The sequence below is a fragment of the Pantherophis guttatus genome, chromosome 4 (assembly GCF_059756535.1).
Source record: "Pantherophis guttatus breed Tessera chromosome 4, ASM5975653v1, whole genome shotgun sequence".
NCBI lineage: Eukaryota > Metazoa > Chordata > Lepidosauria > Squamata > Colubridae > Pantherophis > Pantherophis guttatus.
The window spans coordinates 127,510,398-127,537,579 of record NC_142066.1 but is presented as its reverse complement, the minus strand read 5'-3'; the positions used below and the strand labels follow the sequence as shown (position 1 = coordinate 127,537,579).

Below are 27,182 nucleotides of genomic sequence, written 5' to 3'. Positions count from 1 at the left end.
TGAAATGAATATAATATTTTCTTTAGGAAAAGCTCTACATGATGCAATATAAAGAATTTCTATTTCAATAGTCAAGCTGAAACAGCTGCTTGCATAACTTTTGAAAAATAGTTGTACGAATTATCTTTGGGGGCACAACACTGAACTACATTAACACTTGTCTATTTCATAAGAATATATCAACTAAGGCTTTAAATTAATTAGTGTATCAAAAAAAAAAAAGGAAAGAAAGGAAAAACATGCAGATAAGCAGAAGACTAACTGCCCCCACAATATATAAACAGTATGTTGTTCTGTTTGTCAGCAAGGCAGATCTTGCAAGCAGAGTGAAAAGGGACAGAGTCTAGGAAGTGGCATGAAACTGTTAATTTCTGGTTTTCTAGTGAAGAAGGACATTATGCTACTGGCTGCCATAAATGTCATTACTTAAAAGATAACAAGTCACTGCAGCCTTCTTTAGCCTAATATTCTCCAAATGAGGGGGTCATTCTCATAATTTTGAACTAGCATGAGCAGAGGAATCACCACGCTCAAATGTGACATAAAATAGAGCCAAACTAAAATCACGTCACAGTGATATTTGAAATCTTTAGAATAAACTCTGTTTCAGAGTTTGTTTCCCGAGCTGCTGTTGAGCACGTAGGCAGGACCTCCACCAACTGTGTTGTTTTTTCAGTTTTGTTCTGCTACTCGTTCCATATTAGCAATGGAATATTAGCAATGGAAAATGTTTTTTTCAGTTTTGTTCACTAATCATAAGTGTGCATCATGAGTTAGTTTGTATCCTTACACTGAAGTCTTAATTTCCCAAGTACATTGTTATTTCATGCCGTAGATGGTATTGAAAGATGTGCATTGACTTTGCAATCCTTAATACTGCAAAGATTAATATATTGTGCAAATAATGGAAATGTCAAAGAAAGCGTATCTAGTGGTCATTGATATAAATAGAATATCAATAAAATATTCTTATACCAAAATGATGGACAGTGGGCTCATTATCAAAAGGGTGGAATTCTCTAGAGATATTAACCTTAATTTTTTTTTAAAAAGGATGCGTAATACCAGTAATTTTAATATAGCAAAGATATTAAAGGATACTTTCTATCAAATCCTCATTGGTGTCATGTCCATTATTGTTGAAAAGATGGAGCAAAAGCAGGTATAGGATTTGTCTGCTGTGTACCATGTTCCATGTAGTGGAAGTAAAATGACAATCTGAAAGATACGGCTCTCATTTTGCTAAAAAAAAAAAGTGGATATTTTGTTGAGTTCCACAGCCATGAATGCAATTGCCTATTTAACTTGTATTAGTTAATAGAATTTTGTCCTCCAATTCTCTGAAGAGTTTTTTCCCCTCAACATCTTTACTGACTTCTCACAGAAAAGGAGCAATTGCTTCAAAGATATTTGAAAGGAAAGCATATATTAAGCTACATATAGGACCCAAACGATCATTAGTTGACTGTGCTTTGTTTCTAGTGCAAAAATGTGGAATTAAGGGCCCACGGGAATACTGTAGGCCTGAGTTCATCAAAACTCATTCCGGTTAGAAGCTCCCTTGGCATTTGAGCTCAAGCAATTAGTATTATGAGCTTTGATTAAACTGGTTCATTGCTGCATTCATCATTAACCATTCAGGGTAAATAATTACAAACTTTTTCAATGGCCTATAACTCTCTTATTACATTTTATATTATTAGAAAAGTTCACAAGATAACTTAAAGCTGTCCCATTTGGGTTGCAAAAACTGGATAACCATGAGATGGCAGATACATTTGCTGCTATCTCATGGTTGTCTACATTTTTACAGGTCAGGGCCATAGATAAGCCCTCCCCTCCCCTTCCCTCTAAATGAAATATGTCTCCAGACAGGACACCAAAGGCAAATAGAAAACCAAGAGCTTTCTGAATTATATCTTTATCTCCAGAGTTACCTATGTTTCCTGAACAACTTTTCTTCCATGTAGTTGGCCACAAATATACATCTTCAAAGTGATTTGGCAAAACCTCTCCCTAGGAAAGTTTGTTTTAATTTCTTTTAAAATAAATGTCATTAGATAATAAACATAATCTAAGTGCAAAAGGCAATAGAAATTTTCCTTACAGAGGAAATAATCATGTGCAATCACAAAAATGACCAAAACATTAGATTTTGAAAATGTATGTATTATTTTACATCCATACAATAATTTTCTTTGTATTACTGTTGCATCTCTTCCTGGCTGGGTTTGGTTAGCTTTTTTGCAATTAAGTCAAAGATGAATATTCTTTGCTAGTATTTTACTGTTTCTATATTTGCTTCTGATAACATTTTGGTGGTTTATTTATTGATAGTTTTCAACTTATGACCATAATTAAACCCAAAATTCCATTCAAAGTTCTGTATATGTATATCAATGTCATCAAGATCCATCTATGATCAATATTCAGAATATAGCTTACAATATTTAATATTTTACTTTGTCTAGTGGTTAAGTCACCAGGCTATAAACCAAGAAACTGTGAGTTCTAGTCCTGCCTTAGGTATGAAATCCAGCTAGGAGACTTTGGGCATCACTTCACAGGGTTGTTGTGAAGAAAATAGGAAAAGGAAAGCACATTGAGTATGTTCACTGTCTTAAGTTATTTGTAAACATAATAAAAGCAGGATAAATTTTTTTTTAAAAGGAAGTGTGACTAGCATGAACAACTCTGCATCATCTCACATATTCATCTGATCGTCTTGGCAGTTTTGTCAAGATAACATTTTAGGATGCGCCAATAAAAAAGCATTACACAATATCCTGGACTTTAGATAACAATCCTATATATAGTACCATATAAGTATGTTCCATAATATTTTTACAGAAACTTTCTAAAATCCCAGATCATTTATTATGTGTAAGGATGGCTGAACAATTAAAACTTGGTTCTACAAAATAAGATGATAATTGCTGTATTTTGGAGTGTCATACCCAATTTAAAAAAAAAAAAAAAAGGCCAGTAGTTTAGTTGTGTTAAAACTTTGACTCATTTTAACAAGATTGTTCTTCAAATGTTGAAAAAGTATATAAGAACATACTTGAGATCATTGTAACAGCCAAGACAATATAGTAGTCAAATGGCAATATCTCTTTTAAAAACACATTGCATTTCCCTTCTGAATGAAAGTGTTTGGAAGAGCATCAGTCACCAAATTCTGATTAAAGACAGATATGGCAGAGAATAGCAAAAAGAAAATTTCATCTCAAGCTAGAATCATTGGTAGGTACAGCTTGACTATTACAGAATTGACTAATCAATGCCTACTCTGGCTCTTTTTCATGCAATTTCCATAATTTTGGAATAGATGAATAATAATATATGAATTTTAGAATATATGATAGGACACAATTCATAACATTATTTTTTTCAATCCCACCTGTATGCCTTGATTATTTTTATAGTATTTTTACAACAATTAATGACAAATTACAGATTTAGTTCAGATGGGCTCCCATAAATTGAACGATTTTTTCCCAAAACTGGGAAATATCTTAAATCTAAACAAAACCTAATAAAAGCTCCCAATTGGGAAAAAATACATTTTATAAGCCCTACCTTGTAGCCCCACCTGATAGACCAGATCAGAAAATCAACTCCACAGGAATGCTAAAACTTATTTCGCTGAGAATGACTATAAAAACAATCTTGCAAATGTAAGATTGGTTGTTCTACCTCCTTCCTTTTTTTCTACTTCTTGTGAATCAGAGAAGTGTCTGGCTGAGTCTTCAAAATATTTTTTGTCTGTTATAGACTGAATATGTTTGTTCTCTTATAACCTGTATATCTCTATCAAGATCATCTTTCTTATTTTACACATTTTCCTAGTCACTTACATTTGGTACATTTCATTAATATCTGACCATTAATATCCAAACAGATGGTGGGAAGATAGAAAGTCACCATATTTTCCCAAGCTTATTATATCTGAACCAGGAAACCAAGACTCTGCTCTGATGCCTCTTCTAACAGTTACTCTCAGGTGATTTCATAGTCTAAATAAAATATGCCTAGTTTTTGGCTTGGTTACTTAGAGTTACTTAGGTTTTTCTCCACTACAACCCTCCTCTGAAAAACATAATTCATGTATATGTAGTTTTAATAAATACCTGGAGGAACCTTCACTGTGTTTAGAAGCTTATTTAACTAGGAAAACTATCAAGGGACATGAGGACTGTAGGCTATACTGGGACCCTAGAAAGCAATGGCAAAACAGGAAAAATGTATCTTTGTGTCCTTTTAGTAGCCATGAAAATGTGTCTTTTTAAAAAATATATATGAATATGTGTACGCCTATACAGTATATCTTGGTTGCCAACAATGGAATATACATGCATAGTTAATACAATGCATATTTTAAAAGTTTATTTGATACAGAGGAAAAAGAAGAATGAAAGTTATATCTCAAGTGGGCAGAAGAAATTTCTTATTGCTGCCAAAGGTTTGCATTTATAAATTACAACCTCCCTCCATTTTTTTCTGTTATTCATATGTATACATTTTGAATACATATTCATATATATTCAAGCATGCATAAATATTGCTTATTTTCATTCCCATGCCAGTAAGACCAAAATGAAGAAGGGATTTAGTTTTCTGGGCCACAAGAAATATCCCTAAGAGCAGCAAGCCCTATATTTGATGGCTACTAAAATTTTTGGTAATTCAGTTGTGTTGAATGCCATCAGTTTGTTCAGATGTTTCTACATCGTATCATTTTACATTTTGCATATCCATTTGACTAATGTATTGTTATGAATGTTTTTCTATAAAATATATTAAACTTGGAGCTTTTGTTATTCCATATTATTTAGCTCTAAAAGATCAAAATTTATTTTTCTCTGCCTGCATTTAAATAATATATCTTTAATGTCTACTTAACCTTCTGTTAACCTGTTCCATTAAAATTCTTCAGACACACTGTAGTGATGCTCATAATCTCTAGTTCATTATCTTAATTAGATCTGTCCTATATTGTCCCACTCTTCATTCTCATTAGTTTAAAGGTGATCAGCCTTCAAAAGGCGGGTGGACAGAATTCACTATTGTGGCCATCTAGCATTCACCTTCTTTTGAATCTTTCAGGTGTAATAATGATGCCACTACCTGGTAGATTTAATTAAAAGTTGCTTTCAAATGATGTGAAGAGTCATTTTGGAAAATGAAGACAAAATTAATTCATGGATGTAAAATGCCTACACTATAATGGATCTGAACTGAACTGGGTTCCTTATTAAAATGTAAATGACACATTAAAAGTGGCATGAAAATTAATGTCCCTGATCCAAGAAGCACTTTTAAAAACCTTTCCTAGACCAAGAATATTTATTCAAGTAGGAGTACTAACAATGGTGTCTAAGTATTATTGTTTCAGAATTCGATTTTAAAAAGTCCTTTCTTCAAAGAACTTACCAGATTCTACTTTAAATAAATCTTGATGTACCATCACTTAACTACTGGAACATTTTAGTTTGTATCTCCAGCACCAACTTTTCATACAACACACTCATTCTTGTCAGATGAGAACAGGACCCTTTAATTTACTACAGTCTTCTTTCCACCTATTCAAGTTCATTTTCATAGCATCTCAAACAAGAAAATTTGAACACACTATGGAAAGTGGGTCTCTCTCTCCCTCTCTCCCTCTCCCTCTCCCCTCCCTCCCTCATTTTGAAAGAAGCTTCCTTTGGAAGACTTTCTGCGAATACCAGTATTAATCGTGAAGAGTTTTGTTGATGTTTCTCAGCTTTAACTTATATTATAAATCACCTTGGAAAAAATCTGGTTTTGAAGGCTATCTTATTATATTTTTAAAAAATAAATATGATAATTGTAGTCAGTGTTCTCAATCTTAGCAACTTTAAGATATGTGAATTCTGGGAATTGAAGTCCACATATCTAAAAGTTGCAATGGTTCAGAAACACTATTGTACTGTAGATAAAACACTTTTCTCTGGTCCAAATTACCCTTCTAAAAATATTGATTTAGAATAGGTAATTTTTTTTTTATTTTTAAAACAAACTTTATTCGTTAAAACAAATATAAAATACAAATATAAAAAACATACAAGTTTCTCTTAATCAAAATCAAAATTACATATACAGTACATATACAGTACTCAATTTCATCTATTGACTACTTTCTATTATTATATATACATATATATATATATATATATATATATATATACACAGTGACTTATTTCCTTTTCTATCCATCTGACAGTGCTGTTTTTAATTGTGTTGATTTCTTCTAAATTTCATCTTTAACCATTCCCCCTCCTCTGGTTTATCCACTGGTACCATCTATTCCATATTGTAAAGTATTTTGAGTCTTCCTTGTCCTGTAACTCTAAAGTTAGTTTTTCCATTTCTGCGCATATATAGATTTTTTGTATTAGCTCCTGGTCAATTGGCACACGATCTATTTTCCAGAGTTGTGCTAACTCTAGTCTAGCCGCTGTAATAATGTGGAGTATTAAATATTTTATATCGTTTCTAATATTCTTTTTAATCATGCCTAATAAAAAGACTTCAGGTTTTAATTCAGTTTCATAGTCTGTTATTTCTAATATCCATGTTTTTATTTTGTTCCAATATTTCTTAATTTCTGGGCAAAGCCACCAAGCATGGTAAAAAGTTCCCTGTGTTTTTTTACATTTCCAACAGGCCGGATTTACATTCGGATACATTTTTGCTAACCTTGTGGGGGCCAGATACCATCGGTACCACATCTTATAGTGATTTTCTTTATAAGATACCAATTTTGTCATGCTGTAATTGTTTTCCCATGCTCTTTCCCAGTCTTCTAACTGTATACTGTGCCCAATGTTCCTCGCCCACGCTATCATCTGCCCTTTAACCAATTCTTCTGCCAAATCATATTCAAGTAAATATTTCAAAATTAATTTCCCTTCTTTAGATTCTAGTAATTTGTCCAATCGATTTTGTTTTAAGTCTATTCCTCCCTCCTCTTGGTCCTTTCTATACCTTATCTTTATTTGTGAATAGGGCCACCAGTCTATTACTATTTCTTGTTCTTTAAGTTCTTCCCTAGTTTTCAATTTCCCCTGTACATCTACTATTTCTCTATATCTTAAGATTTTTTGTTTTGATAATATGCTAGGGTGAGTTATTGCTTCTATCGTTGATAGCCAGGCGGGAATTTTCATATAGTGTTTGCATTTGATTTGATGTGTTGATTAAAGATTTCCTGATAGTGTGGTTATTGAAATGTTTGTATATTTTATTTCCTGAGCTCCATATAAAGGCATGCTATCCCTTCATTAAGTCATGTCCTTCCAGATTTAACAGTCTTTGGTTATCCAAGGTTATCAATTCTTTGATCCATAATAGGCTTGCAGCCTTATGGTATTTTTCCCATGCCGGGAACCCAAATCCGCCTCTAATTTTGTCGTCTTGTAGTATATTTAATTTTATTCTTGATTTTTTCCCCTCCCACACAAATTTTATAGTTATTTTGTCCAAATTGTCAAAAAATTTCTTATCTAATTTTATTGGAATTGTTTGGAATAAATAAAGGAGTTTTGGAAGTATGTTTGATTTTATCGCTGCTATTCTCCCCAGCAAGGACAGTTTTAATTTCCCCCATTTATGTAAGTCCTCTTATAGGATTTACATAAAGGTTCATAATTATCTTCTTTTATTGTTGCCGTTCTAGCTGTCAAATTTATCCCTAGATATTTTACTTTTTTAACTGCCTGTAATCCAGAATCTTTTACTAATTTCTCTACCTGTTTTGTTGTCATATTTTTTGTTATCATTTTTGTCTTTTCTTTATTAATTTTTAGGCCTGCTACCTTTCCAAATTTTTCAATCTCTTTTATTAATTTCGGAGTTGTTTCTATTGGATCTTCTATGAAGAAAACAAGGTCGTCCGCAAAAGCTTGGACCTTGTAATCCTCTCTCTTAATCTTTAATCCTCGTATTTCTTTATTTGCCCTAATTCTAATTAACAGGTTTTCCAGAGTTAGAATAAAAAGTAGGGGTGACAGCGGACATCCCTACCTTACTCCTTTATTTATTCCAAAAAAATTTGTTGGATCCCCATTCACCAAGACGCATGCTTTTTGGTTCTGATATATATATTTTTTTTATTGAAAAAGTTTTCAAATACAAGTTTTTCCCCCTTTCCCCCCCTCTTCCCTAACCCCCCCTCACCACCCATCCCCCCCTGTGACTTCTTCTTCACAACAATAAGCTAATTCATAATTAATTACATAATATTTTACCATGCCCTTACTCACTCCTCAAAGTACTGACCCTTAGCATAATATTCTTATAACTCCGCTTTTCTCCGCTTTTCGCAATAATCTACCCTTTTTCTCCTCCCCCAAACTTATAAAATATTATTATTATTACAACAACATAACTTTTAATCTTTTATATATATTAATATAACATTTCAAAGCAGCCTTCTCCAAATTTAACATTTATTCAGTTCTATCCAATTCTTCCACTCCCCAAAATATATGACTTAAAAATCCTTTTTCTTAAACTAATCAATCACTAAACTAGCCTATTTCAACCCAGTTTCCTGCAAGATTACCATACACTACAATTCTAAATATAATCCACTGCCCACTCTGCTAAAATATACATATGTCTATATATACATTCCATTTTATAAAAAGAGAAAAGACAATAACTTTAAATTTATAATTCATTTAGTATCTTCTTTGATGTCTTTCCACTAGATTGTTAAATCCATCATCCATAATAGGGTAACATAGCATCCTGGTGCAACAGTTTATTCAAAATCTTCAGTCATCTTCTGCCCCCATCAATAATGAATATCCTCATGTATATATAAAAGTAAAAACAACCACCCGAGTGACATTATAATTATATTCCATATAGTTGTAATTGTGGTTTTCATCAGGATTATAAATTCCCATCATCTTAGTGGGTAACAGCCAGATCTTCTGCATGCCCCAGCATGACTCTCTTGCCTTGTAACTCAAAATAATTATAATATATTTATCGGTAAAAGAAATCCAAAATAGATAGTTCAAATCCAACAATGTAAGGCTCTTTCCACATCCCAAAATCACGGTATTGCAGAGATCTGCCACTTTCCTCAAGATAGTATTAAACGATAATTCGCCTCCAATATCTTTTCACATATTCATTTATTTTTTAAAATCCCTGGCTTCACTGTTGCTTGGTTTAGAAACTACTATTTCTACGAGATCTGTTTCTTTTCTTTTTCTTTTGCGGGTTGCATTTCCATCCAGATTTCCTTCCTACAAGTTGTGTATCAGCTGATCGGTTGTCATTCTGCTTTGTAAATTGATCTTGTTGGTTTTGTTTTATTATCTCATATGTCTTTTCCATCACTTGTATATCAACTGGTTGATTTACGCACTTGTCTGTAACTTGATAATTCATCACATTAGAATCAGATGACACTGCTCTCAAATTTATAGACAGTCCAGCTGGGGTATCCAAGGAGTCCGAAGACAGTTTATCTACCACAGCCTCTGTAATTTGATGTTTTCCCTTTATTTCCAACTCCTTTTGCTTGTCCTGTGTTATGCCTAAAGATGTTAAATTTATTTTTAAAATTTTTTGATAAAATTCTTCCGCTTTTTCGACAGTATTCAGTTGGTATCTTACTCCTTGGTGTCTCAATATTAAACCAACTGGGACGTCCCACCTAAATAGAATATTCCTTTTTTTTAACTCATTCACTAGAAAACCAAATTTCTTCCTCTCCATTAACATCTTGGGCGGGAGTTCCTTAAAAATCCAAATCTTTCTTCCACGAAATTGCAAAGTAGAATTATAAGAATTCTGCACAATATTATTTCTAATTTCTTTGTCTGTAAAATAAATCACCACATCTCTAGGCAATTGCCTTTGTTTTGCCAACCAGGAGTTTATTCTATAAATTCTGTCAATCCTGCAAAACACTTCATCAGGTTGAACCTTTAAAATCCCAGCCAGAATTTCAGAAGATATCTTCCTTAAATCATCTCTGTCATTTTCCTGCAGACCTCTCAGTCTAATTGCATATTCTGTAAAATTGTGTTGGATCATTAAAACTTCTCTTTCAATCCTCTGTTGTACATTTTCTTCATTACCAGTCTTTTGATCAGCCTCCATTTTAAGTTTGTCTTCTGAACTATTATCCTGAGTGTTTGCCAAATCCTTTTTAATTTTTTGGATCTTGTCATCCAAATTCTCCTCAGTTTCTTTCATTTTAGACTCTAATAATTTAGTATTTGCATCCAACTGAATCACAAAGTCTGCTAAGCCATTAGCTGTTTTTAAAATCTTTCGATCCAAAAAGCCAAACTTAGATTTTACCAATTCACCAATTTCTTTGATTTCCAACTTAAATTTTTCAAGTTGCTGATTCACAATCTCATCCCTTCTTACAATCTCCTCAAGAAGAAATTCTATTTTATATTAAAGTCAGGTTTCTGAGACTGGAGAGTTAAAACTTGTTGATGTAATTTATTAATGGGGGAATCCCACCCCCCACTGCCTGTTTGTCTAGCTTTATAAGTCTCAGTGCCATCTTTCCACGCAGACAAAATTTACTGGAAAAGAGAAAAAAAAAACTTTTTTCCAACCAAGATCAATATCAGATCCCCAAGGAAAAAAAAAGGAAAAAAAAACAGAAGTGAGAGTGAGGTTTTGCCTTCAGTTACAGCCAAAAGTATTCATTCCGCTACTTTGTAATTGAAAACGGAAGGAGTTTCCCTTTCAGCCTCTCTTCAAGCCGCAGCAGCAATCGCCATTTTAAAAAACTTTTTCCCCTTCACTTCACTTCTTAGGCAAAATAAAATAAAAAGAATACTTGCGCTTCAGGATCAGAGGTCCAGCTCATATCTTCTTTAATTAATTTATTTGACAGATTTACAGGCTTGCTTTTGCCCCCTAGCTCTGCGTGTAGCAGAGATTTCCCAGAGCCCGGAGCATCGGCTGGGGATACGGGGAGTCTCTTCCGCTCCCTCCCAAAAGTAAATAAAAAACTTTTGGGATTAGGCAGAGGACTCTACCCACCCCAGCCGGCTCTATCTCCGTTTCCTAATGGAAACGGAGTTTTTTCGAGCCGCCATTCCGCTGAAAAAGACGGCTCTTACAGGCAGTGGGTTCGATGATCCCGAAGGAGCGTCCAGCGGGGACAAGCAGCAAACCGGAAGTCTTGGTTCTGATATATTGATGTTATCATTTTGGTAAATCTCTCTCCAAAATTCATACTTTTGATTTGCTGTTTCATAAATTGCCAGTTTACTTGGTCAAATGCTTTTTGTGCATCCAGAAAGATCAGAGCTACTTGTCTTTCTGGATGCACCTCATAATATTCTAAAACATCCATTACCATCCTTAGATTATTTTTTATTTGTCTTGTGGGCAAAAAACTGTTTTGATCCTGATGTATTTTGTTATGTAATAATTTTTTCATCCTATTGGCAATTATACTCATGAAGACTTTGTAATCGGTATTCAATAAAGAAATCGGCCTATAGTTTTTTATTAATGTGGTATCTGCCCCCTCTTTAGGTATTAGGGAAATGTATGCTTCTTTCCATGTGTTTGGTAGTTTTGCCTCCATTAAAGCTTCATTGTATATTTCTAATAGTATTCCATTTAATGATTCTCCAAATGTTTTATAAAACTCCGTTGGTAGACCGTCAGTCCCAGAGTTTTATTATTTTTTTGTCTCTTCAGCGCTTCTTTTAGTTCCCCTGTTGTAATCTCCTTATCTAATAATTCTTTTTCTTCCTCTATTAGTGTTTGCAATCCCTCCCCTTTTAAGTAATGTTCAATTTCCTCCGCTGTTACTATGTCCTTCTCATAACGTTTTTGGTAATATAGAACTATTATCTCCTTTTTCTTCTCTAAGCCCTGTTGGATCCTTCCCTCATCGTCTTGTAGCTTCTGAATCGTTCTTTTTTCCCTTTCCTTCCTCAGCCTATACGCCAACCACCTCCCTGGTTTGTTTGCGTGCTCGAAATAATTCTGCCTTATATATTTCAAAGTCATTGGATATTTCCCTTGTTCTAATATATTCAGCTTATGTTTTGCTGCTATCCAATTTACCCTTATTTTTTCATCCCCTGGGTTTCCTTGCAATTTATATTCCCAATTTTGAATTTCTTCTCGTAATTTATTATATTCTTTTTCTCTTTCTTTTCTCCATTTTGCATTATAAGCTATTGTGAGGCCTCTTACATATGCCTTAGTTATATCCCATAAGTTTTGTAGGGAGGTGTGTTGTTTTGTATTTTCCTTATAAAACAATTCTAACTCCTTTTCCATATATTTCTTATATTCTTTTTCTTTTAATAGCTGTGTGTTCATTGTCCATCTATTCTTCTTTCTCTGCTGCCCCTTCCACGTCATCATTATTGGGTTGTGATCAGCCCAATTATTTGATAAAATTTCTACCTCTTCAATTTCCATCATTAACATCTTGGTTACCCAAGCCATATCCAACCTAGACCAGGACTTGTGTGGATTCGAATAATATGTAAAGTTTTTAATTTCGGGGTTATAGAATCTCCAGCTATCTACCATATTTAACTCTTCCACCGTATCTGTAAAAGTTCTGGGCAATACATTTTTCTTATTTTTATTTTTCTGACCACATTTATAATCTTTCTTTACATCTAGAATAGCATTGAAGTCTCCAATCAGATATACATTTTCCATAATTTTCCATATTGATCCATAATTTTCTCATGCACTTTTTTATAGAATTCTAATTGTTGACTGTTTGGAGCTTATATTACTACCAATAATATATTTTTGAAATAGAGTTTTAGCTCTATCATCACTATTCTGCCTTCTGTATCCACATATCTTACATTGCTATCTATTCCTTCCTTAATATATACCACTACTCCTCTTTTTTTTTCTTCTGCCAAAGATGAATATTCTTTACCTAATTTCTTATATTGTATATATTTTATATCCTGTTTTCTTATGTGTATCTCCTGGAGGCACACAATATCTGATTTTTGTTTCAGAATTTTTTTGTAAATTTGGTGTCGTTTGGATGGTGAGTTGAGGCCATTAACATTCACCGATAGAATTTTTAGGGTTTGTTCCATTTCTTACTGACTTTCCTGTTTTTTCTTCTTTGTTTCTTCCTGTTCCTTTTTTTTTTTTTGCCTCTTGTTTGCACTCCTTCTTCCTGAATCTCTCCTTCATCTACTTTCCCTCCTTGTTCTGGGGTTCTTTCACGTTCTCGTCTCTGTTTTCCTTTTGTGTTCCGTCCTCCCTCTTCTTTACTGCCATTTGTTGTCTCAATGCCCGTCATTTGATCATATAATTCCCTTGCTTTAATCTGCAAATCCACCTTTATTTTCTTTCCCTACCACATTACCAACATTCCTTCCGGCATTGTCCATCTAAAGGGTATGTATCTTTTGTTTAATAACGTGGCCAGAAACCAATAGTCTTTTTGCAAGTCTCTTATTCTTCTGGGTGTTTGCTTTAAAGTAATTATTTCTTTGTTCCTATAGAATATTGGTTCATCATTTGTTATCTTGTATACAATATCCCTCACCTTCCTTCTTACAAATCTTATATGTACCTCCCGGGGAAGTTTGTTTTGTCGGGCATAATTTGTATGAACCCCTTCATCTAATTCATTAATTATTTCGTCCTTTTTTCTTTGGAATGCCTCTGCTATCATCTCCACCATTACCGTCGTCAGATCTTCCTCCCTGTCTTCCGCTACATTTTGGAAATGCAGATAAAATGCCACTTTTTCCATTTCCAATTGCGCCATGGTATTCTCAAGTTCCTTATTTAATCCCGTCATTTTTGTATCCAAAGCTTCCAATTTTTCTTCAGTCAGTTTGGTTTTTTGTTCTATTTCTTATATCCTTTGATCATTTTTTTGGATGATTTCTTGTATCAAATCCATTTTCCCATCTATCTTTTGGATATCATTCTTAACTTCTCTCTTTACCTCGTCCATGTCTTTTCTAGATTGTTCATGATTTCTAGTCATGCATTCTTGCATTTTGGCCATGGTCTCTTGAATTGTTATGAGCATGGCTTGCATTGTTGGCATATTGGGTGTACTAGGTTGCTTCTCTGATGCAAACATTCCTTCCAAGGTTTTCTGTGTCACTGGGGAGGCCGACGTTCCCACTAGAATTGATGTTGTTTTCTTGCCTGTCTTCAACGTTGTTGTGGTGGTGCTAGTCATTTTTTTCAAAATCCTATATTGTTCCACCAATATTTTATCAACTTTCTCCCAAATCACCATCCAAATTTTATATAATTTCTTTCTTTCTTTTCTTTTTCTTTTTTCTTATGAAAGTTCAATTCAATAACCTTTCAATCACTTGATCTTTTTTCTTTAAATAAATTCCTTTAAATAATTAATTATCTCTATAAAATACTCCGTAAAAATGTAGTAGAAATATAAATTTAACTATAAATATAAATATATAATAAATATATGGCTTATATAATCAAAGACTAAACAATCGATCAATTCTTAATATCTAATATTTGATTATTCAGTAATCAGTAGCTATAATACTTATTATATAAAATCAAGAAGAGAAATATCCCAATAATTACTTCTAAGTCTCTATGTATATTATAAATTTTAAATATTTTTCTAAATTGTTAAATACTATTTTATTTGCTAATAAATAAATATAGATAGATAAATAAGTATCACTATAATTCTTAGTTAATTCCAATAAATACCAATAATAATTTATCTATGTCTAAATAAAAAGGACAAATAGTATATTTTCAGTGTTCTTATGAGCCTTGTTTGTTATATTTTCAGCGAAGGAAAAAGACAAGTTCGTTTATTACTGCTGGAGTCCTTTCTGGTTTCAATATGGCGATCTCTAATCTGCACAGTCACAGTATGCAGTTCTTACTTTGCCAAACTACCTCTCTCCTTCCGTTAGGGCAGCTAAAAAGAGGGTACAAGAGATGTCCGTTCTTCCTTTAATCTCCACAATTTAAATCCGTTTCTCCTCACCTTTGTCTTCACTGTTTTAATATTTTTTAGTCTTTCTTCACTGATCTGTATTCCATCCCCTTCCTTTTTGCTCGCCTCTTCAGTTGCCACCCATTTACGCTCTGAGTTCTTCTTTCTTCATGCTGCCCCTCCGAAAAATACTTTCTCCTCGATTTTGTGCCAAGATAGATAATCCAAATTAATTCCGCTTTCTGCTCACCCTCAGCGATCTTGCACTGTACTCACTCCTTTGCTCCCGATGATCTCACTCGGCTCGTCGGGTCTCCGGGCTGGCTGCACTCGCCGTGCCAGCTGGCTTCTTCCCAAGCCTGGATTAAGGGATCTTCTTGGTATGGCGGGAGATCGCACCTCTCCTCGCCTCCCCTGAAGCTTCCCCTCCTTATTCCCGATCTCTCCAGGACCGGTCTCTGCCGAAAAAGGCACCAAAAGCTCAGAAATCCGACACTAGAGAGAGAGCGCTTCTCTCCTGTGCCGCCACCACTCTATGTTACCGCCGGAAGTCCTAGAATAGGACCATCCCTGAAAGGGCAGCTAAAGTCTGGATCCCTCTGTCCTTTTCTCCAGGCAATTGGGGCTTCCCCCCACTCTCTCAGTCTTGTCATCTACTAAGTATCACTCACCTTGCATCTCAACATCTGTCTCCCTCTCTCTGTCTTGGTCTCTCAGATTGTTGGCTCTCCTCTGACCATTTGCTTGCTCATTCCGCTTGCTCGGCTCCCTTCAGCCATTCTCTGGGTTATCTGAATCCCCTCTGGCCACTTGCCTGCTCATTCTACTCACTCAGTTTACCTCTGTTGTCCTCTGGCTCATCTAGTGTCCTTCTGGTCACTCACCTCCTCGCTCCACTCACTGGAAAGTCTCTCCCTCCCGACAAACTCTGGGGCATCCAATTGTACTTGTAGAACTCAGTGGGCAAATGGAAGCAGTCTTTTCTTGATCAGTTAGATGCATGAGGATCTGATGGTAACCACTTCTCAGATCCAACAGACTGAACCACTTTGCCCCCGAAATAAGCAATGCAAAGTGTTCTCAATCCATGAGGTAGCGTATAGATCTGGAATGGTCCTTTGGTTGAGAGCACAATAATCTGCACATTCTCAGGAATCCATTCTGTTTCTGCGCCACAACTATAGGAGATGCATAGGGGCTGTGAGACTCTTAGATAACCCCTGTTCTCTTTAACTCTGCCAGATGCTCTCTGAAGTCATCCAAGTCATCTAAGGGAATCTGCCAAGACCTCCCTCTGAATTCCCTATCTTTTTGTAATCAAATGCTGGGCACTCATAGAGCATCCCATGTCAAACTCATTTTTGAAGAATAAATGCCATCACCTCAAAAATTGATCTCTAGCCTGCTCTACCCATTCTGGAGTAAGCGGAATATTTTTGGGTAGAACAGTTCTATTGGGATCATCTTCTCAGTCCCTTCCTCTTCCCCTAATGATGCAACAGGGATAGCAGGACTTTGACCTAATAACATCCAGTCCTTCAGCCTCCTCAGGAGATCAGTAGCATTTTGGACCCCAACCAATTTTTTCTGTTGGGTGTACTGCAATGCCTATCTGGAAACCACCTCAGAGATTATGTGCACTTCAACATCTCCTCTTGTGGGGTCAGTTTTGAAGTTCAACCTCGCAGACACCTTACCTCCCTTGATTGCAATGCCCTCCACACTTCCAGAGCTTCCCCACTCCTTCTGCAGAGGCCTGTTGCTCTCACACCATGCATTGGTACACTGCCCACAGTGCCTAGTGAATGCCCCCTGACTCTGGGTTACTTGCTGGGACAAGAGGTATGAGCAGTCACCTGACATGATTGGTATTCGTCCCCACAATCAGAACCTCCAGGTTGTTCTTGGGGGAGCAAGTATATACAATGGCCAAGGTGTCAACAGGTTTAGAATGCCCCACAACCAGGGGGCCAAACATTAACTGGATGAGAAGGTAACCACTGTAACCACTGTAAGGTTACCACTCTCAGTTCCAGTGCCCCAAATCTTCAAATTGTCCAGCTTCTGTAGGTGCAAGTGTTTTCAGGTGCCTGTCATAGAAGTGCCTGTACAATAAAGTCACTTGCACTTCTGAGTCCAGGAAAGCCCTTGTGTAAATGCCTTTGATTTACACTGGCAGTATGGGGGCAGGACCTATTAGTTTGCGGGCACTCTGCCAGCCAGGACCAGTGCACTTGGTTTAGTAGTTCATGCTTAGACATTCTTTTTGGCTTATGGAGGCTTGTTGCTTGGCTTTAGATGCTCTTTTTGGCTTATGGTACCTGTTGCGATGTCTTGTTGCTTGACTTTCACTAGTCTCTCCTGGGTAGAGACCTGACACAGAAGAAAGTATTCCCATTGATTCTGTAGAAAAGCTTTGATGAGTCTTCACTTGCCAGTTTTGATACCCAATTCTGTCATTTGCCATTCTTAAAAGCTAAAGCTAGTTGGTGTAGGTGGGCATCTAGTTGGCTCCTTCACTGGGGCCCTTGGAGTTTCTCACTTGGGTCTGACTTCTTGGTCTGGCGGCCTCATGCAAGTACGTCTGTAATCGCCTTCATCCCCACAATTATAGCAAATCACTGGACTCAATAAATTCTCAGCTGGAGCAGTGGAAGGTGCCCCTCCTTTAACTGATATTGTCACATCACCCACTCGAGAGTGTGGTAACCCTTCTGATAACAAGGTCATCACTTTTATCAGTTGGGATATTTGTGTCTCTAAGTGGCAAATTTTTCATTAGCATCTACAGCGCTCACTATCACAGCGCTTGCCTGAGACAATTCTGACGGCAAGTTGGTTGCAGCTCCTTGGCATCCTCCACTTCCTCTTCTCTCACCATCTTTATGATTGTACCCAGACCAGGCCCATGTATAGAGCACCTCACAAGATCTTCTGCATCTAGTCTAATCTACTTCTGTGGACTCAATTCCCTTCCTTGACACAATTTGACATAAAAACTTGTTCAGGTGCCTGATATATCCAGAAAATAGTTAACTTTTTTGTTGGTACGTGTGCTCAGGCTGGTAAATCAGGTAAGAAGTTGTCTTTGTTGATCAAACACTTCCTGCAATATGATGAGGTAGTCATAAGCCATACATGACTCCCAATTAAACTTTAAATTTCTAATGGCTTCTGCAGTGGGACTTTTCAGGCTCTCTGTGATCCTCTGTTTCTTCTGTGTCTCTGGGACAACCCATTCCTCTACTGCCTGCATGACTTCTTCCATCTAAGTTTCATACTCCTCCTCCCCTGTGGGCACAGGCTGCATCGCCAAAATGCTGTTTTCTATACCCAACCCCCAAATAATTGTTGCTTGCACATGATCACAAGGTTTTCCATAGCCTTGAGAAGCTTTGTCCATGGTGTTCCTTATGTGGCAGGGTTGTGTGCTTCTTCCTTGAGGGCCAATGTACTGTCCAAGAGCATGGATTGGTCATGACCCCCTGATTTACTAGTCCATGAGTCACTGGTCTGTGTTTTCGTTGGACCAACCGTATCCTCATGTCCTCATATCCTCTGTTAACTGAAGGTTTTTGCCTCCGAAGCAAACTGGGATCTTTTGCCTTTACACTAACAATGCATAAAAATGGGAGGTGTCTCAGTCCACTTTCATGTGCACAATAAATACCCTCTGATCTGGAGATAGGGCCCTCACCAGTTGCAGAACTTGCTCTTCTGTTCAGGCATCTGCTTAACTCTACCTGGATATTTTGTTCCTACTTATTAATGGTGATGGGGTTTATTTTACCTACTTAGCTTATGTCTCTGAAGTGATCACCTCTCCTGCAAAAAAGGGCTAGAAGTAATTATGGATAAGCCCCCACTTGTAGCATCACCCCCAATAGAGCCACTAAAGTCCAGGGAAAATTTCTCTTTCTCCAGGAGATTGGGGTTTTCCCCCACTCCCTCAATCCTATTCTCTGCACGTATCTCTCACCTGGCATATCAACATCTCTCTCCTTCTCTCTCCATCTCTTGGATTATTGTCTCATCTTTGGTCACTTGCTTGCTCTGCTCTACTTAGTCAACTCTCCATCTTTCTCCTCTTTCCTCCTTTGTTATTCTGTCTTTTTTCCTGGTCCTATCCTATTCCCGACCTCTACCCCCCCATCTCTTCTGCATTATTTCCTTGCTTGCTTTATCTTTCTCTGCCGATCATCCCAGCAGCTCTTCCTGCACCATTCTTCTTCTCCACGGTACTTTCCCCTCCACTTTTCACTTTTGCTATCCACAGCTCACATATCATTCTTTCTTTCCCCCACTTTCTCTCTCTCCTCTTCCTCTCCTTCCCTTTTTGTTCTCTCTTTCTCTTTCCCCTTCTTTGTTCTCTCCCTCCTTCCCCTATTTTCCATCAAATTCCTGTCCTTTTAAACCTCTCTCTATCCTTGCCACCCCTTCCTCTCAAATTTCTGAATGAACTCCCCAGCCAGCTGCTGGCCATCCCAGAATGCTCATATTTGACTGCTGGCAGACCTCTGGGATTGGCTACATTGGTGACTCCAGTGTAATAGATTATTATTTCCATAATCCTCCCATAATCCTCCAGCAAAACAACTCTATTTGCTAGGCCCTATAGGATGAAAATCTAACATTTTTCAAGGGCATAAATTTATAAAAAGTTAGTCCTTGCATTATAGAAAACTGCCTATTTAGGGCAAACAAATTCTGAAAGAGATTTTCTCCCAAGCTACAGATTTTCTGAAAAGATGTATAATATTATAGCAGTTGTTCCCAAAGAGGATTTATACTGAATTTTCATATTCTGATTACATGTTTCCACAGAGACCAGATTGCCCATTATCTTACAGATAATGGTATCTAATTTAATAAAACAGAATAAGAAAGACAATTGTGATTATGCTCTTTGGTCTGCTCTCTCTTTAACAGATATACATTGATTTCTTTTTTGAATCTGAAATTGGTGGAGTTTGATTCTATTTAGCAAATGGCAATATTAAGAGAGCTCGCTATTTTTTTTAAAAAAACACCTTTCCCCCCCTAATATGAAGCCTGTAAAAAAGCCAGGTTCTGCAGCTAGGTGGTGATGTTTCTTCTTAGCAGTTATGAATAAAATATAAGATAGACTCTTTGAGAATATTGTTTCTTTTTAGTGCTTCCTACTCCATGCAGGGTCAAACAATAGCAGGCATTTTAAGGGTGCAATGATCTTCTAATTGGAACAAATTCTTTGTCACAGATTATAGTATCTTCCTATATATGGCAACTCAAGATTTTAGAAGCATTGTCCAGATTTTGGTGTAGAAATGTGATGGAGAAAAATACTTCAACAAGGAAGTTTTCTTCCTGAGCCACATTTGAGGTATAAAAATATTAACTCCTTCAATATCTCAGGGTTCTATAATTTGGCTCTGGATTAAGGGAGAAATTTCTCTCTCAGTACTATTTCTCTAATGAAGCAATTCTAAAATAATAAATGATACCTAATATTATACCTGTATGTTTTGGTCTGCAGAAAGAACAGCATCTTTAATTAAGGAATTGATGAAAGAGTTCAGGATTAACCATCTTCTTGCAGTATTGTTTCCCAACCTAAATCATTCTACCAGAGCAATGTGTAGCAAGCAAGATAATTTGGGTTCAAGTAAACCTGATATTTGTTACAAGAAGACAGCAAAACCACCCAGCAGCCACAACTGGAAGTAATCATTTTAATATTTTATAATATTTTTGCTTGACACCATTCTGAAAAATATTATGAGAAGTTATCATGGTAGTCAATGGCTAGTGCAGATTAGAGGATGCCCTCTGTTGTTCTGCTTAGATCGGTATTTATGGGCTTAAAAAGGCAGTGTTTTGCTTTAAGCATCTGAAATAATGTCTCAATGATTTTTGCATGGAACCTAAGAGATCAAAAGAATTCTAATACAATGTGATCAGTTTTGGGGAGGTGTCTGTGTGTGTGTGTCTGTGTGTGAGAGAGACAGAGAGCGAGAGAGCGGGGGGTGGGAGAGAGAATGTCTATGTGACTTTGATTATTTCAGTTTTCTTATGTCAAGTCATATCATCCTTATCCTATAGCCCTCCAGATGTGTCAAGACTGCAGCTTTCAGTATTCCATAGTCCAGTGATGGCAAATCTTTTTGGCACTGAATACCCAAACCGGAACATGCATGTGCACATGTATGTGCACCAGTGGTGAGTTCCTCCCGGTTTGGCCCGGTTCGGCCGAGCCAATAGCGGTGACGATATGATGTCACTGAACCGGTTCTGGCTCCCCCCGCCCCCCCATCCGCATGTTATTTTTACCTTTTATTTGGCCCCACCCCCAATCTATTGCTGCCTCCTGAGTCCCAGCTGATGGCTAGAGGGAAAAATACTGTTTAAACTCTTGCCGCGGGGCTTCAAAGGACTGCCCTACAGCTGATAAGTGTTAAAAGAAAACAAATGAGTAGACCGGTGCCTGCAAAAATACATGAGTAGATCAGTGCCTGCAAAAATACATGACTAGATCAGTGCCTGCAAAAATAAATGGGTAGATCGGTACAGCTCTGCAAGCAGTTAAAAGCCTGGTAGACCAGTACCTCTGCTAAATCCTAAATAATTGGCACATGACCATCAAGCCACACCCACAAAATAAGCCACGCCCACAGAACCGGTAGTGAAAAAATTTAGAACCCATCCCTGACGTGCACCATAGTCCTGGAAATCCGAAGACCAGCTGGTGATGGCACACATGGCCACAGTGATGGTTCTGTGTCAGAGATGGGTTTCAGCAGGTTCTGACCAGTTCTGGAGAAATGGTAGCGGAAATTTTGAGTAGTTCGGAGAACTGGTAGTAAAAGTTCTGACCAGCTCCACCCCCATCTATTCTCTGCCTCCCAAGTCCCAGCTGATCAGGAGGAAATGGGGATTTTGCAGTAACCTTCCCCTGAAGTGGGGAGGGAATGGAGATTTTACAGTATCCTTCCCCTGCTAGGCCCACCAAGCCATGCCCACCAAGTCATGCCACGCCCACCAAGTCATGCCCACAGAACTGGTAGTAAAATTTTTTGAAACCCACCACTGCCTTGCATGCCACCTCTGGGACATGTACCATAGGTTCGCCATCACGGCCATAGTCCAACACAACTAGATGTTACCAGATCTCTTGTCATTTCTCTCTGTAAATATGTAACTGGTTATAATAAGGGGAGATAGGAAAGAGGTAAGAGCAGTTGATGATTGAACCAATCCACCAGTTCTTTTGCCCAGGATTTGCAGAGTATGGAGTGGAGGATCAGTAAAGTCAAGCAAGCAGCTTGATTGAGAAAATTGAAGCTCTGCCCCTTTAAAATATAGTATATTTTGCACATTAAAAAGGGACGGAGGTTGATTGGAGGGCCATAGCTGCCATCTTGACTTTTCTGACCCCCCTGCAGATGTCTCAGCTGAAAGAAATATATAAGAGTTATATCTTTTAAGACTAGAAAAGAAAAAGCACAGTATACTCACTGAAACACGTTCTTCAAGGATAGAAAAGGAGAAAATTTGATAGTTGTGCAAGGAAAATATTGAGATGGATAGAATGAACGCTAAATGCTTGTCCCCAAAGAATAATGAAAATGGCTTGCATTCATAATATTTTCTGTCTTCAGGTCTCATTATAGTCATTTTCCCAATGAATGCATGCACGATATACCATTTCCTTTTTTTCATCACTATCTTTGTCATGGAAAAGAAGCTATCAGAATCCTAATGACTTAGTTATTTAAGCCATTTCTGTATTCTTTATATTTTGAACAACTCTCTGTTTCACTTCTCCACAGGTTATTAATGCTAAAAGTGGGAATTGCTATCAAATTGCTGAACAATAAAAAGGCCAAAGTATCAAAAATTGCTATTATCTCTGCAACAAAGATTATATGACATGTGTGAAGAAAAAGCCAGAATGAATTCAGTGTATGTCTCCTGAAGGCAAATGATATTAACAAATATTATAAAAAGCAGTGGCAGTAAACAGAAAATATTTCAAGGTATTCAGCTCCTTTTCTGCAGACGAGGTTTGACATTCGTATTCTCTGAGGGTCTCATTTCCCTGAACAATGGGGAAGTTTCAGGGAAGCACCTATTTCATTTGGGGTTTTTTTGAGAAGGAAAGTTGGCTGGAAACATCCTTTCTGCAATATCTGAATATATTTATTAATATCCATTGCATGTATTGCTATATTGTAAGGCTGAGGCATTAATGAGGTGAATGAGGCATGAGCTAACGATGTTTATTAACAGGAACCAACAGCAACAGAAATGTAACAGAACTCGGTGTCTGGTAAATGTCAGCTCTTTTATACTCCGAGCTGTCAACTAACTACCCAATCAGAACAGTCAGAAACTCCCGCTTGTTTATGGCCACTCCTCCTAGCCAATCCACAGTCAGTGTTCTTGTTGTCGGAGTGCTGGCAAATCACAACACTCCTTCACCCCTGGATGGAACATACATAATCTTTTAGGTATTCCGGGCGCTTATCACCCGTGTAGATCGTCTCAGCGCAGGTGCGGTCGGGGAAGCGGCAGGTTCAGCTCCAGGAGGTGGCGCTGCAGATAGCTCCTCCTGTTCGGTGGAGGGTGCGGCCGCAGTCGGTAAGTTCCGAGATGCTTTTTGATTTTCCGGCGCAGATGGTGGCTGGTCGGCGGCTGGGACTGGCAGGGGAGTAGGCTCCTCGTAGAAGGTTGTCCAAGGGGCCTCCCTGTCCGGGACCATCAGTAGGGTTGTCTGGCGTACCCTCAGTTGGCCCACGTGTCGGTGCCATGTTTGGCCGTCATTCAACAGTATCCTGTAAGAGCAGGGGCTGGTTACCGCAGTCACTAGTCCTGGCAGCCAACGTGGCTCACCCCCGAAGTTCCACGCATATACTAGATCGCCCTCCTTTAACACCCTAAGTCCCCCACTGGTATTCCAATGACCCTCTGGGGCATAGGTGGGGTGTAAACGGTCTAAAACAGTTCGTAACCGCCGACCCATTAACACTTTGGCGGGGCTTCGGTGCGTAGTAGGGCAAGGGGTCATGTGTTGGGAGGATAAATAGATGGCCACCTTTTCCTGCCAGTAGGCGGGTGATAACCGGGCGAGCGCCTCCTTGGCCGATCTGATGGCCCATTCAGCCAATCCATTTCCCGCCAGATGGTAAGGGGCAACCTGGGCGTGGCAGATCCCTAACCCAGCTAAGAACGCTGCAACTACTGCAACGCTCTCTACATGGGGCTCCCCCTGGGGTGCACCCGGAGGCTCCAGCTGGTCCAGAACGCGGCCGCGCGGGGGATTTTGGGGGCGACGAGGCGCTCCCACGTGACACCTCTCCTGCGCGAGCTGCACTGGCTCCCGGTGGTCTTCCGGGTGCGCTTCAAGGTGTTGGTGACCACCTTTAAAGCGCTCCATGGCTTAGGGCCGGGGTACTTACGAGACCGCCTTCTGCCACCAATAGCCTCCCACCGGCCAGTACGCTCCCACAGAGTGGGCCTCCTCAGGGTGCCGTCCGCCAGACAATGTCGGCTGGCGACCCCCAGGGGGAGAGCCTTCTCTGTGGCGGCGCCCACCCTCTGGAACAACCTCCCCCCAGAGCTACGTACAATAACAGACCTCCGGATTTTTCGTCGGGCCCTAAAAACCCATTTATTTCAACTAGCTGGGCTGGCTTGAGTCAAATTTTAAACGGATTTTAAATTGGAATGTTTTAATTACGGCCAAAATTATTTAATTATTTTAAACAGATTTTAGATTTTGTATGTTTTGTATGTATGTCTTGTTTTTACTTTGGCTGTTCACCGCCCTGAGTCCTACATTGGAGAAGGGCGGTATAGAAATTTAAACAAATAAATAAAAAAATAAAAAAATAAGAAGGTTTGGAAAGTGGCGGACGTTAGCTGTGGCCTGTTATCAGTCACTACCACATCCGACAGGCCATGGGTGGCAAATAGGCGGCGCAAAACCTGGATTGTAGCCTCGGAGGTAATCGATGTCATCAGTACCAACTCCACTCATTTAGACAGAGCATCTACCACGATCAGAAAGATCCGGCCCATATAGGGGCCAGCAAAGTCTAGGTGAATTCTCAACCAGGGTCCCTTGGGGGTTTCCCATTTCCTAGGGGGGACGGAAGGCGCTGCTGGCTGAACCATCTGAGGATTCTGACACCTCAAAACCCACTCAGAGACATCCCGGTCTAATGCAGGCCACCACACATAGCTACGGCTCAGTTCTTTCATTCGGATGATGCTGGGATGCCCTGCATGTAAACACTCCAGAACCCGGGTCCGTAATGTGGGGGGAACCACCACCCTATGCCCCCACAGGAGACAACCCAGGTGCACTGACAACTTGTGCTGACGGGCCCGGTAAGGAGCGAATTGCCCAGGTACCTGGCGCAACGGCCAACCCCTGCTCGCCCAGTTAAGGACTTGTGATAGAACTTGGTCCTGTAGGGAGTGAGCTGCGATGTCGGTGGCGATCACCGGTAAGGCAATCGCATCTAATAGAAGGATGGGTAGGGCTGGGGCGGGGTCTCGTACCGGTGCCGGCAAAGGGCAGCAGCTCAGGGCATCTGCATGGGTAATCAGTTTACCGGGGCGGTAGACTAAGGTGTGGTTATATGTGGCCAGGAAGAGAGCCCACCAGGACATGCGCAGGGAGAAAACTTGCGGCATCTGACAGTGACCCGCCAAAAGACCCAAGAGGGGCTTATGGTCCGTCACCAGTTCAAACTGTCTCCCATACAGATATTCGTGAAACCACTTGATGGATGCCATGGCAGCCAGGGCTTCCCGATCCAGCTGGCTATATTTGCGTTCCGCTTAGGACAAAGTCCTCGAATAAAATCTATGGGCACCTCAACCCCATTGGGGAACCTATGGCTCAAAACCACGCCAATCCCATAAGGGGAAGCATCAACTGTCAGTGTAAGAGGCAAGGTTGCACTGTATTGGATTAAGACAGCAGATGACGAGAGGAGATCTTTGACCCCCTTGAAACGTGCGGGCGTGCTCTTTGGTCCAGGACCATGGCGTGTCTTTGGAGAGCAGCCGATGAAGGGGTTCAGCTACATTGGCTTTATGGGGCAGGAACACATTGTAAAAATTTAACAGCCCCAGGAAGGATTGCAGCTCCGCACGGGAGGTGGGCAGAGCTGCATGTTTAATTGCAGCAACTTGGAAGGAGTGGGATGGATCCCATCTGCATCAATGAGATAGCCGAGGAATTCAATTTGGGTAATGCCAATTGCACATTTGTACCTTTTTAATTTGAGTCCAGATTTGTGGAAATGGAGAAGGACAGCCCTAACTCGCTCAATGAACTCACTCCGACAAGAAGCGGAGATGAGCACATCATCGAAGAAGGGGACCACACCGGTCAGGTCATGGAGCAATCTCTCCATAAGGTTCTGAAACAGGCCTGGGGCCACGCTCACCCCAAACTGCAATCGCCGACATTTAAACGCACCCCGGTTGGTGACGATGGTCTGAGCCTCAGCCGAGGCGTCATCCACCGGGAGCTGCTGGTACGCTTGGGCCAAATTCAATTTAGCGAAAATGGAGCCTGGCCCAAGGGAATGAAGCAGATGTTGGACTACAAGGACAGGGTAGGGATTTGCCTGTAAAGCCCTATTCAGGGTACATTTAAAATCTGCGCACAGATGCGCACAGAGCCATCGGGCTTGATGGGAACAACTATAGGGGTCTCCCACTTCAAATGGTCAGTCAGTTCTAGAACCCCCTGGGAGATGAACTTGTCCAGCTCCGTGTCCACCTTTGGCCTGAGCGCAAAAGGGACTCTGCATGGTTTGAGCCGGATTGGGGCTACCTTCGGGTCTAGGTTGAGAGAAATGGCAGAACCCACATATTTTCCTAAAGTGCCATCAAAAATGTTGGCAAACTCAATGAAAAGGCCATTGAACCCATCCACCGATGTAGAGTTAATCCCCGATATCTTCAATCCTAAAGAACTAAACCAATCCATTCCTAACAGACAGAAAGGAACCCCTTAACTACGATCAAAGGAAGGCACCCCACGAATCCCTCCGTTTCTACAAGGAAATGACCCTGCCCCAGGATTGGAATAAAATTGTCCTTATAGTCCTGCAGATTGACTGGGCATGGTTGCAGCTGGCTCTTTTGCAGCGTTGGTATCAGTTTTTTAACACTCCCCAGGAGACGATGGATTTAGCAGACCCAGTGTCCACTT

At 39.1% G+C, this 27,182-nt stretch overlaps 1 long non-coding RNA gene across 1 annotated transcript in view; it reads left to right on the top strand.

The window, feature by feature from the left end:
• Positions 1–22,986, top strand: part of LOC132710149 (uncharacterized) — a 35,307-nt gene extending 12,321 nt beyond the window's left edge. The window contains exons 4-8 of the long non-coding RNA XR_009620884.2: positions 3,905–4,006; positions 20,208–20,330; positions 20,484–20,670; positions 21,050–21,166; positions 22,777–22,986. This is a non-coding gene — a long non-coding RNA (uncharacterized LOC132710149). The remainder of the gene's footprint in view (positions 1–3,904; positions 4,007–20,207; positions 20,331–20,483; positions 20,671–21,049; positions 21,167–22,776) is intronic.
• Positions 22,987–27,182: the final 4,196 nt, after the last annotated feature.